This window comes from Tinamus guttatus, unplaced genomic scaffold (genome assembly GCF_059628265.1).
Source record: "Tinamus guttatus ecotype Peru unplaced genomic scaffold, ASM5962826v1 Tinamus_guttatus_pri_ptg000213l, whole genome shotgun sequence".
In the NCBI taxonomy this organism is placed as follows: Eukaryota; Metazoa; Chordata; class Aves; order Tinamiformes; family Tinamidae; genus Tinamus; species Tinamus guttatus.
Window position 1 is genome coordinate 5,320,280 of NW_028288747.1, and position 13,160 is coordinate 5,333,439.

A 13,160-nucleotide genomic window follows, 5' to 3' on the forward strand; every position below is an offset into this window, starting at 1 on the left:
TTCTGCTGCTTCTCAACACTCACTGCAGGTAAGAGTGCAATCTTTCCCCTAATTAATAGTGATATATGACAACTCATAGTGTAGTTTTTTAGGCTTTTGACACATTGAAACATGAAGAAATGACTACAGTGCAGTTAAGGTGTTCTGTGCTGCCTTTTCTATAAGGTCAGGCAATTTTCTTAATCACTTTTGTCAGCTGTGCTAACCTTCAAAAAATGGCTTCTGCTTAGTGGACTTGGGGCAGTCATATCCGTACAGGCTGATTTATTCTCTGATTATTCTCTTGCTTCTAGGTAATTAAAGATTTGTTTTACTTAAGCTACATCAGTTTAAAATTCAGCATGAGACTGACCTACATAATATTACTGGAGAATGGGTGCAGGCCCCCAGAACAAAAAGTTTACCTCTTTCAAGTAAAGAGTGACAAGTAAAATTTAAATTAACAATAAGGCAAACCGAATGATTAATTAGGAAAAAGAATAGTATTTGAAGTATATAATAGAAGGGAGGCAGACTGGAAATCAGTATGCAAACATGTTTAGAAAAGACCTGATGCTTTATAAGAGCAGGAGACGTAGCAGTCACTGGATGCTATCTGCATTACCCCAGTTACCTTAGCCTGGATATGTTGGATGCCAAGAAATAAAAATCCTCTCCCTCATCAGTGGGGATCATACTGCAGAGCTTCCTCTCCTGAAATGATATCAGCCAGCTAATAGAAACCTGGTAAGTAGGTTTTGTGCCCTCAGGGAGCCCTTGTATAAAGTGCACAAAGGAAACAGCTGTGGTGGGGAGGGAGTGAAATCTCAGGAGGAAATTTTACAGTGAAAGGTGGCATGTGGTGAGCTCTGCTCTGTGTGGCAGCGGGACACCCTGTGAAGCGTGTGTCACGCGCATGGTTCCAACAAAACGCAGTAAAATGAAGGGCTGACCCAAACAACCCTGACCTCCACTGATAGAGAAGCTCCTATTATGTTCAGCAGGAGCTCTGTGATTGAAGATAAGGGATAACAGCATGGACTAAAGCCACAGAGCAAGTAGAGTGGAGAGCTGGCTGGCATTAAAATGTTTCAGTGTTAGAGGTAGCAAGAAATGTTAGTGGAAACAGAAAGATGAGTTTTAGAGGAATTAACTCAGCACTACAGGCTAAGCTCAGCAGCCTCTTCATTCACTCTTCATTCACCAAAAAGAGTGCATGAGTGGTGGAACCTTAATGTTCTTCTATCTTCCCTTTTTAAAGGAAGACCTTGTAGTGTATCTGTTTGAGATTTTTTGTCATTTTGTGATTTACCAACTAAATCTGCTAGAGATGCCAGACTGCAGATCTGCCTAACTCCTGCTTACAGAAGTACAGTTTCCACATAAAATAAGATTTTCAAAGCCAGAGGCAGAATTATGTGAAAAAGTACACTGAAATCACTGTGAATTAGACTCAGTTCTCCATTCTCAGTTTAAAATTGCTACCAATTATCACTATTGTCTTTTTTGAACTAGGTATGCGCTGGTGCAAACTGGTGGAATTTCAGTGAGACACCTCTAATTTAGACCAGTTTATGGACCCCATATCATAGTGAAGTTATGATGTTTTAATTCAGAAGAAAAGGAAAAGTTAATCAAGAAGTTTGTTCTTATGCTGACAAATGACACGTATAACGTTATTAGTATAATGCAATACTGTACATTGCAATGTAACAATAGGATTGACAAAAATATAGAAAACAATGTGCTTAGTACAGGAACCTTGAATTAAGTAAGCTAATTACATAGACTCACAGAATAACTGAGGTTGGCAAAGATTTTTGGAGGCCACCTGGTCCAGGCCCTTCTCAAAGCACAGCTAACTTCAAAGTTACTTTTGATTATGTGTTCAGTCAAGCTTTGAATATCTCCAAGAATGGATATTCTTCAAGCTCTCTGGGCTACTCATTTCAGTGCCTAATCATTTACACAGTGATTTCTTTGTTTGTTTTGTCCATTCAAAATTTCACTCACAACTTTGGCTGTTGCTTCTTGGTCCTCTCATTGTGTATCTTTGAGCAGAGCCTGACCCCACCTTCCCTCAACCCGCTCCGTTAGGTAGTGGAATACACAACTTAAATGCCTGTTCAGCCTTCTTTATCGCAAACCCAGTTCTCTCATCCACTCTCCTCGTGTCATTGCTCTGGCCCATCATCACAGCTCCTCCATCCTTGCTGCAAAACTTTGCACTGGTTCTATCTGAATTTTCACACAGCTCATTCCTTCAGCTTGTTGAGGTCCCTCTGAAAGGCAGCCCTACCCTGCAGCATATCGATCACTCCCTGCAGTCTCCAAAATCAGCAAATGTCTTGAGTGGGAATTCTGCTCTGTTCTTTGGGTCATTAATGGCAAAGTTAAATTTTCTTGCCACTGTTTTTAACCCTTGAATGGAATTAAGGTGTTCACTTTGTTAGAAAATGTGTATGTAACTCCCACATTTTAGCCAGGTCTTTATTTTGTGGCTGGAAGAAAATATAAAACTGCTATTTCCAATTGCCTTTTCAAATACAAATACCACACAATGATTTATTCTGTAATGTACCATACTATTATGAAACTGTGAACCATCATAAATGCCAGGAGATGGGTCAAATTAGTTTGATTTATGTTAAAAAATTCTGTGTTAATAAAAAACAAAAGGACACATAGACTTAGGGGAAAAAAAGTAAAGGTGAATCCTGAAAATAAATCAGAGAAGGTTTCAAATAGATGTAATGAAAACTCTTCTCAGAAAGGTAATTCACATGGAAGAATGCATTCCAATTGAACAATAGTACACAGAAAAATAAAAGAAATAATGAATGACCTGAAAATGTTCATGGATATAGGAAGAGACAGTGTATTCTTTGCTTCCTGCATAACTATATAAAGAACAGTGAGGAACTGTCACTCTTAGGGTAATATGCCAAACCAAATTTAATCGTAGGTCCAAGAATGTATATGACTGCAAAAATAAAGCTGGCAGCAATCTATGAAGAGAATAGAGTAATGTTATTATTCCAGAATAGAGTAATGTTATTATTCCCTTTGCTGAAGATCAAAAGACAGGATATTCTTCAGCAGATGTTTTCTTTAAATTGACAGATCCTTAAAACTGGGCAGACTATATGAAAAATGAAGGTCCTGGAACAATAGTTAGCCAAAGTATCTGATTAAAATTATGTTGAGAGGGGAAAAGTATGTCTGTATATAAATATGTAGATAGCACACGATACCCTTGGTATCACTTGAGTGAGTGTATGTGGGAAACTAGGACTGAGAAGAAACTGCAGTCAGATCCAGGCTGCTGATAATGGATGCTGTAACTTCTAAAATAAAATCATGAACTTTGCAAAATTTATTCACCTTTAAATTGAACTTCCTAGCCTTTGGGTTTGAAAGCTGTTCTAGAGCTTAATTTATCTATTGACTAGAAACCATTTTCCTAACATAATAAATATAAACATGAGATTATTAACATTTCTTACAGTGTTTATATTTAAATGTTTTCTTCATATTTTCCTCACATTTGTGGCAGACGATCACTCCATAATTACTTATTATGCCAAGGTCATTTTTTTTTTCTTGTTACTTAAATTATTTACTTACAGACAAATTTGGATCCCCAAAAGCCCCCAAAACATTTTTTATTGGTATGCATGTACATATACACATACTATATACAGAGATGTGCACCTTCTATATGCACACATAAATTTCACCAGGTGGCTGGCGACCATGAGGTCCTTTAGCTACTGACTTCATTCTTGTCCTATACACGTTTTCAACCTCCAGGCACTGGCTGCAATGGCTATTCAGTTCATGAAATAGCCACTTACCTGCCACATCTGAGTATTTCCTGGTCTGTACATCCATCTTCTTCTGTTAGTCCGATATGTAACTGCTGATTAATCACACTCTCAAAATCCTTGTTACTTCAGTTGCTTAACAGCGATAATTGGACTTAGCATAGATTAGACTTTGGTCATATTTGTTTTTCTTACACTGAGCTCTTTGATTTTAGCTTTTATTTCAGCTGTGGTGATTTCTGATTCTTTCTCACTGACATTAATCATTGTGCTTTAATTTTGTGGCTAATGTCACCCTTTTTACTAAAATATAAGGAAAAGAATTACTTTAATTTCTTAGTTCTGCCTTTCATCTTCCTTTTCTGGTTTTGTTTTTTATTTGTTTAAAAGATGTTTCTTATAATATCCTTTTGAAGGTCCAATTCAGTTAAGTTTTTGTCACTTCTCACTTTATTTTTACACTCCTGCTATTCTGTACTTGTTAAGTTTACTTTTCACATAAAAATAGATTAGCTGGAACAAGCTGCATCAATTTTATGAGGTGAAAACAGGATGATTTGCTTGACACGCTAATAAAATAATTCTCAGCTGGAGCTGCTATATCACCACTATGGCCAGGAAGGATTTTTATTTTCATTAATTTACTTCAGTATTGTATTTGTACTGTTTTTTGAAGGATGGGATGAGAAGTGAGCAAAGGAATGGATGAATTATCCAAAAACATAACTTTTCATAGAAATGGCGGGGGTGGTTAAGGAAGCCTTTGCTGGGGAGATATCTCAGTTTCTGGCTGTAAGGACACAAGCTCATGCTATATAAGCTCATGCATATAGCTGTATATAGCTCATTCTATATGTGAATTAGCATTGTATTTCAATGTATACATTTGTTTGAGCTGCACTGAAATCTATGAAGATAGAGTTTCAGGACCTACTTTATAACCACAAGTTATACCACACCTCCTTCTGTATTTCCTTTTCAAGGTTTTGTATTTGCTTTGTTACCATGCATATTTGTACCTCAAAAAATTATTGATTAGGATTTTTTCAAGATGTTCTTGAAAATGATAGAGATGCTTCTCTGCAGTTCTAAGAAATCATGCATTCAGTCCTCAAATTTATAAATTTTAGGAAGCTACATCAGATATCTTAAAACAATGAGTGTGAAGTTTAACACAAAATTTTGTAACTTTTATATCCACAATATCCACACGTGATAATGATCCATAGTTTAGAAACAAAGCTATCTATCTTGTCTTATAGATAAATATGCTTGTTTGTAATAGAATATTACAATTTAAGACTAGCAAAATAAAATAGGCAAATATATGTGAACTAAACTTCAGTAACCTCTATGTCTAATTACCTAACTTTTCCATGATTCTAAGCAAAAGCAAAAAAGCAAAGAAAATTAAAAATTAATTTCAGACTTTGAAGTCATCTCTACAAAGATTTAAGCAACTTTGAAAACAAATGTGACTTCTTAGCTCCAAGAAACCTTATTCCCTTAATGAGTTTTTATGTGCAACTCTCGATTTTCACCATATTAAAACCTATTTTCTCATTTTATGGTGCAGTTGCATATTTCTTAGAGAAAAAGCACACCAGTTTTCACTTCTAGTAATGTACTGTTCAGCCAAAAAAAAAAAAAAAAAGGAATTTATTTGAGACTATATCTACAGATTGGGGTAATTTGGTGGCCCAAGTTTAGTCAATATACAATCTTCCTAAGCATCTTTTCTCTTCAGAGCTGTGCACACTTTGGTAACTAGACAAGTAGTAACAATAATAGATAAAGAAGCTCCACACTGGAACAGCTGGGTGGCAAAGATGAGATTTTTTTCTTTTACTCTTTTTTTTTTTCTTTTTTTTTTCTTAACTCTTGTATTCATACAATTATTTCTGCAAGTATGCCATAATACTTCTTAGAATGTCTATGTAAATATTGGCGGAAAAACATATACAACACTTTCACTTTCCTTTAACCAATTTTTATTTGTACAAACAAATTTTGCCACCTTTGATTGTGTGTCATCTTAAATCAGTAAGATTTTTTTTTTTGAACATCACTTTCAAGCTTATTTTCAATATTAGACATTTTCAACAAAGGACTGGTATTTTTTTGTATTATGTCAGTTGCAAATTTGTGTTCTGAACAGTGTTCATGCTTTCCACAGGTTAAACAAAGAAGTGCTGCATTTTATTACTGTGAAAATTTCATACGGTTAAAGCACTAACAAAGTGCTTTAGCACTTTAGCAAAGTGTAACATTTACATTATTTGTATGTGCATCCTATAGAGACAGCAAGAGTTCATTTACTGAAAGAAAAGATGTAGGGATCTAACGGTGAAAATTAGTAATCTCTGACTTCCTGTGTGATATCTAAAATAATTGGACAGAATTACATTCTCTCATTTTCATATGCTAAAATACTAAACAAATAGAAAGCATAAGCTGAATAGGTGATTGCAAATTGCGCTAAGATAGCATCTAACTTAAAACAGAAGGTTCTTGCATCTGAATTTGAAGGGATGTTAGCACTAGTTTAGGAAAGAGCTAAGAGATTGTAATCAGCTTGCCATGAGTTTCAGGAAAGCAACATGTGGGCAGCTGCAGGATGCCAGCAGCAGAAGCGTTCACTGTGTCCCACGAAGGCGGCACAAGCTGCCTGCAGGCAGGAATCCTGCCAGCGGCCTCCACAGAGTATTTGCACAGTCTAGGAAAGTACCAGAGAAATAGAGAATTGCAGAAGTCTAAGCTCATGTAAAAGATATTTTCCCCTCAACAGGTTAACATGTAACATTCACAAAAAGAAAGGGACTGAGTGTCAGAATTACTTTATTTTTTTTTAGGCATCTTTCTTTATATTTAAAATAATTTATCTATAAAATTAAGCCTGTTTATTTTACGATGAATACAGAATTACTAACACCTTGTGGATACCGGAATAAAGTCAATTTGCTGTACTCTCTTCAGTTTTAAATCACATTGACAGTAAGTTCAGGGCACAGTGCAGACCCAGGCCAGCTATTTCCAACCCATGAAACCTCTCTCCACAAAAAAAAAACAACTGTGGGGAAGTCAATTTATTAAAGCATATTATTGAATCAACAGCTTGCCAGATGTTTCATGAAAAATAAAAACTCAAAAAATCATTTGGGCCTATAGACATCAAAATATCAGGTTTCCAAGTGAAAAGACAGCAAAGTTTTATATAATGTAGAAATGTCCAACTAACAGCATTTCCTTCATACTGTTCCTGCTTCACAGATTTAACAAATGTGGCCTTTTTGTTCACTTGGTCAAGCTATTGCTGCTTTTCTCCATAATTTCCAAAAATAGTAAAATGATTCTCATATTTAGCAATTTTAATTCCAGTTTGAACAAAAAATACTTCAGCAAAATGAATCTGTGAAGTTTAAAGACTTATGAAGGTAGAAGTTTTCAGAATTATTTCACAAATTGTATAGGTATTATATATTACCTAGCTATTTCATTCCAGTGTACATCATACTGATTTCTTTGCTCTATATGAACCGAGTTCCTGCGCTAACCCTGGGCACATAATAACGTAACTTCAAACACATTTTCCCGGTCTGACATTAATCCTAAGACCTTTGACGCCTGAACAATTCTGTTTGGGTGATTTTCCTAAAGGTAGCAACTGGATAATTTTCCTGGTACTAGTGCTGATTATCACATGCTCTTAGCTATTGTTGAATCATGTTTTACCCTTTATGTCTCTAGAGTGGTGCATTGCCACCATCATAACTGAACCTGAAGACTCCTCCAGAATTGTCCCTGTATTTTGCTTATCAATCTGCAAAAAGCAGGCTCTTTTTTATGCCTCTCAATAGAATTCGTTATAATTACCAATGTTACTCTGGATTCCTACTAGATTATACCACTAGGTCAGCAACTTGAAATTTTAAGGCAAAACTGCTGGAATTTTCAGCCAGACATGTACGTCTTTCCAGTTTGAAAATAGAAAGTTTTTCAAAAAGAACATTGATAGGAAAAGACCCAGGGAAGTCTGATAGTTAAACATTAATCAGTTTGTTCTTAAGTCTCTCGGAAATGAATGTGGCTGAAGAATGCACCAGTTTGCCTTGAAATGTTAAATATCTGACAGAACAGCATAACTCTAAAAAAAAAAAACCAAATATAATACTATCGATTGTAATTACCTACATGCTTTATCTCGTCTCAAACAGACTACTGCCCATACCAAAAAAACCCCAAAGTCTACTATACTACTATATTTATATATATATATGTGTGTGTGTGTGTATTTGCCCACATCTCCAGTTACAAAACAAGTATTTGTTAGAATTCTGATAATTCTAATCTACAATAAAGTTTTACAGTTTTCTTCTTGCCACTGGCAAAACTTGATGAAAGCAAATCTATACTCCATATCTTATTTTCAGTATTTGCCACTTACGAGCCCGTATGTGCAGGGGTTTCTACTTTCTGTGCCATATAACTGAGAAAAAAATCTGTAGAGGTGAATGTTTTCAGTAGTATTCTAGAAAATAATTGCTACATTTCAGAACACTGTGTTAGATGACTGTATTTGTTTCTGCAGTTTGTACTGTAAAAATCAGATGAACTAAGTAAAAAGGGACAAAAAATTTGCTCTTTTGGTGAATTACTTCAGGTTTTAAATTTATCGTGATTAGGCAAAAGACCATCCACCCCAAAAGAGTAATAAGAACTACTAATGGGCTGTCATAAATTTTTCTTTAACTGCTTTTGTGCTATTTATATTGTATTAAAACTACAGAAAAGCAATTATATAAGAGCAATTATGAGAAGATTATTTTCTTCTCACTTGAAAAACAGATTTATAATAAATGATTTAAAGGTTGATTACATAATTTAGATTTTAGATTCTTCCTTTCCAATTAAAAGTGTATGTAGGAAGAGGCCAGCTCAGGCAAAAGCATATTTTTAAATATATACAATAGTCGTCCATGAGGAAAGAATGTTGACATTGTCCTTTAACATGTACTCAAAGGGATTACTTTCTTGTTGAAAAAATAGAGCACCTACCTCATTATAGGAAAAGGAAGATTAATGTATATTTTACAGTCTACCAATGGGTTTAATGTACACGCACATATACAATTTCTTTGTATATACAGCTGGGACATGAGCTCTCTGTTGGACCAAAATAACAAGATGTTCTTGGTGGTTCTAGTAAAAGAGCAGGTTGTTGACATAGACTTAAAGATATGACTTGAAAATTTCACCTTAGAACCTGACAGATTTTGTCACACTGGGCTTGCATTAAAATAAATAAATAAATAAATAAAAATAAACGTTATATGTATCTTTATACCTTTTTTTAGCCTCTGCCTCAGTATCCCACAAATAGTGATAGTGTTTTTAGCAGATACCTCACAAATAATCGTATACTAGCAATGTAAGTGGAGCAGAAGAATTAATTCTTTTCTCCACCGATAATTTTCACTTTTATCATGAGAAATGCTTGCTTGAACATTACACCCAGTAACGTGAACGTAGAGCCTTCCAGAAACTGTAATTTTCATGAGATAAAAACCATGGCTCCAAGCATAGTAATACTTAACAAGAACACTCAAAATCCACATAATTTTAGTAGGCTAAATGAGGAGTCTTGATTAGTCTAATCCCCTAACAGGATTATTTGTAGCTAATAGCTCTAAAAAAAAAAAAAAAAAAAAAAAGCCGTGACCTTTATTTAAGAAGACCAAGCAATGTAATCATTTTCTGAGGAAGAGAAATAGTTCTTGTCCTCTGAATATTACACAAAACAAACAAACAAAAATATTACTGACTGCATAACTCCCCAAAGTCTTTTTGTTACATTTTGTACAGAGTGACCTTACAAATTATAAATTTGATAAATAAATAAATGACTTGCATATTTCTGGCTACACTTTAGCTTCCTCTGATTTTTCTTCTGATTACTCTTTATTGCCTTTACTCTCCATTATCAAAAATACACCTCTGGAGAAAGCTGTCTCAGAACCATTTTATCATGATAAATGTTCCCAGCACCACTTGCTTTCGTTCATCAGCTGCTGCCAGGCACCTAAGCACTGAAAATAGCAATAGTCACCTCTAAAGATGTGCCAAGAGACCGTAGCTAATCTGAGAACCTTGTGTCGTTTGCAGGTCTGTGAGCACCACGGTGTTTCAGCACTCCCAAATCTGCTGAAAAAAAAAAGGATCAGGCCTGGCCATGACACCAAGTTTTATTCAGAGTCTCCGTAATTAGACTATGTATGCATTAATACTAAATCAATGCCTAAGGAAATGTGAGGAGCCCATTTAGTCTGATGAAGACTGATGGTTTGACGCCCTGCAATGGCTCGAGAGCCGTTTTAATGCAGTTTGTTTTGAGGAAAAAAGAGGCACAAAGTGCATGAATCATCTTAGCAATGGCCTTAGGAGCTGATATGCTTAAAGGTACCTGGGCTTAAACACCCTTTCCTGAGATCTGACTTCAGTCAATGTGAATATTATTCTTTTCAAATAACTGTGCTAATTAACCTAGAACATTTTTGTTCATTGAAAAGTTGCAGTGGTGCTGTTAATTAAAGATCTTGTACAAAACAGTGCATGGCTTTCTTCTGTTATAAAATAGCTAGTTAATGGAGTTCTAAATCACATGCTCTGCAGACTTTGAGTGCTTTTTTATTTCAGTATTTAAGGCCTGAACTATCATTTTACTCCATAGTAAAATACTGTGTAAAATCCACATTTGCATAATATTTGAATAACAAAAGAAAGTTAAGATAAAACTAATATTTAGAACAAGTGCTGATTTTTTAAAAATTAAAATTAGATTATGATACCTTATGAAACAGAATCCAAATTCTTTGGTAATTGTTTCATTTCCTTCAGAACTGGGTTTATAATTTTCACCAATTTACTCCTTATCTTGAGGAGATTAAAACATAGTTGGCAGAAATAATTTAGATCTTATCTAAGTATTGTAGCTCTTTTTCACAGTGATCCGTTTTCAGACTAACTGGGAATCTATGGTTTCCATGTTCCTGCTTTAAGTAACTATTTTTTTCAGTGCATTCACAGGAAAACATTCTTTGGAGCCTGAGGAAACACTATGAGTTTATGTCTTTACTATGGTTTATACTTGCTATAGAGATTTAAAAGTTCACCTAAAAATATATGCTTATTTTAAATGAAAGTTGTTTATACACTACATGATGGCTTAAGACATGGATTTATCATTGCAGTGATCCTGGATTTAAGGGTCTGCTAAAATGAAAAATATGAGAGTACTTTTGAATCCATAAAGATATATTACCTTGTTTTTATAGCAATCAGATGACTATATTTCAAAGAGTAACATACTGATTTTGGTATGTTTAGCTCACTAAATGCTCCAGTTTCTGCTATAAGTTTGACTCACAGAGGAGTTACATTTACACACACATATGCTACATTTGCAAACTTGTTAATGGAAGGATTCACACTCTTTGTCCTTTTTGTTTTGATAAGTACTTAGATAAGTATTTAGGATTTGAGAAGTCCTTAGGATTAATAAAATTAAAAGAAATGCCTAGCAGTGCAGAAATGGCAACTGCACTTCTGGTTGCACACACACTCCCGTTCCTTGGACTCCTAGGCTAAGGACAGGCTTACTCCTCCCCTGGAGATTAAGAATTTGAAATGCATATCTGCACTTCTGCAAAGTGCTCTTTTGGTTTAGTGTTTCTGCAGTCTTTCCTTATCAAATGCTGGATGCTAGCAAAAGAGAGCAGCTATTTTTCCATCTGCAAAAATGGGAGTTAATCATCACTGCAAAGAGCCCCAGGGGTGTAATGAAAAACACATAACCTTTTACACCCTTGCATGAGGTCATCTGATAGTGCATTACTGAATGAAGGAATGAATGGATGAATGAATGAATGAATGAATGAATGAACAAATGAACGAATCTCGTGTACAGACGATGCCAAAAGAATGTGCTTTAGACTTTCATACTTTCCACCGTTTCTCACATAAATACCTTACCTTCAGCAGTGTGCACTGACAGTGGACCTGTACTGCTCCTGAAATGGATTACTCTTTTTTAAACAGATTTCTGTTTTATTTTCATAGTTCATAATTTCCAGCTTCAAGTAAAAAAGAAAATGCAGAAGAAATAATTCAGTTGCCAAGGAAAGAAAAATATTTTTGTTGTTTTCTTTTAGCATGCATAAGTACTATGTGCCAGAAAGAAGAGCACCTCTGCACTACCAGATCAGAGATTTACAGTATATTCAGTGTGCGATCTTAACAACACGTGTGTTTTATTTTTCCAGTGAGACTAGAATATGGGCCCTGTTTTGTATTTGTTTTAAGAAAGGCCTTACCTGATGATTAACTGTATTTTGGCATAATAAAAGCTTATTCTGTCCATATTTATTTTCTTTTTAAATTGATGTTGAAATAAGTATATATTTGTTCCATCTTGTAATAAATAACTTACAGTACACATGGTTAAATTATGATCCCTAGTTATGAGTGTAAGAAACCTTCAGATATGCTTTAGGTTATTTATTTATTTGGCACGTATTTAAAGAAACATTGTGTGCTGTATTCGTCTTTGTAGTGGTTCCCTTGATTTTGCTGTTTAAAATAAAATGTTTGATGCCAGAGTTTTTATTCAGGTATCTTCCATTAATATCTTCAGGGGCTTTGCTTGCTAGACAACTCCCATAAAAAAAAAAGTAATTCTTTCTAAAAGCCATCAGACAGGGCATTAACTACCATCATGATTTAGCTCGTATCTATTTATAATAACAGCCTAAAACTCTGTACATCCTTTTCTATGCAAGCCAGCCAGAACTTCTTGAGTTTTTCTTCTTCTTTCATGCTTATCTGACTTCTAAAAGAAATAATCTTTGTGGCTCTTTAGAAAAACAAACTATTCTGCAGAATGAAAGAGCTGAAGTGACCTAGGCCAATTGAGTGACCTCATACTACATTCTTGGACAATAAAGCACTTTAGAGAAGAGTGAAAAAAAGACACCCATATGTTATATGTCGAGTTCTGCAGATCAAAAATTAGCATAACTTCAACCTCACTTGAATTGGGTAAAGTAGATCATGGTTACATCTCTTTCTTAAACTCTGTAATGAAAGAAACTGGGAGAAGGCACTTCTTGTAACACACTCAGCGACTCCGTCAGCCCCGCACTGTCAGTCCTACTATTCTTAAAAAAAAAAAAAATCCTTTTAATTTATTAACTGAGTCAAAGAAAAACATATTTTCTTAAGAAATAGTCGAAGTACAAAAGTTCAGTTTGAGGGCTGATCTTGAGATCATTGCTGTACACGAGTAACCCTTCTTCACCT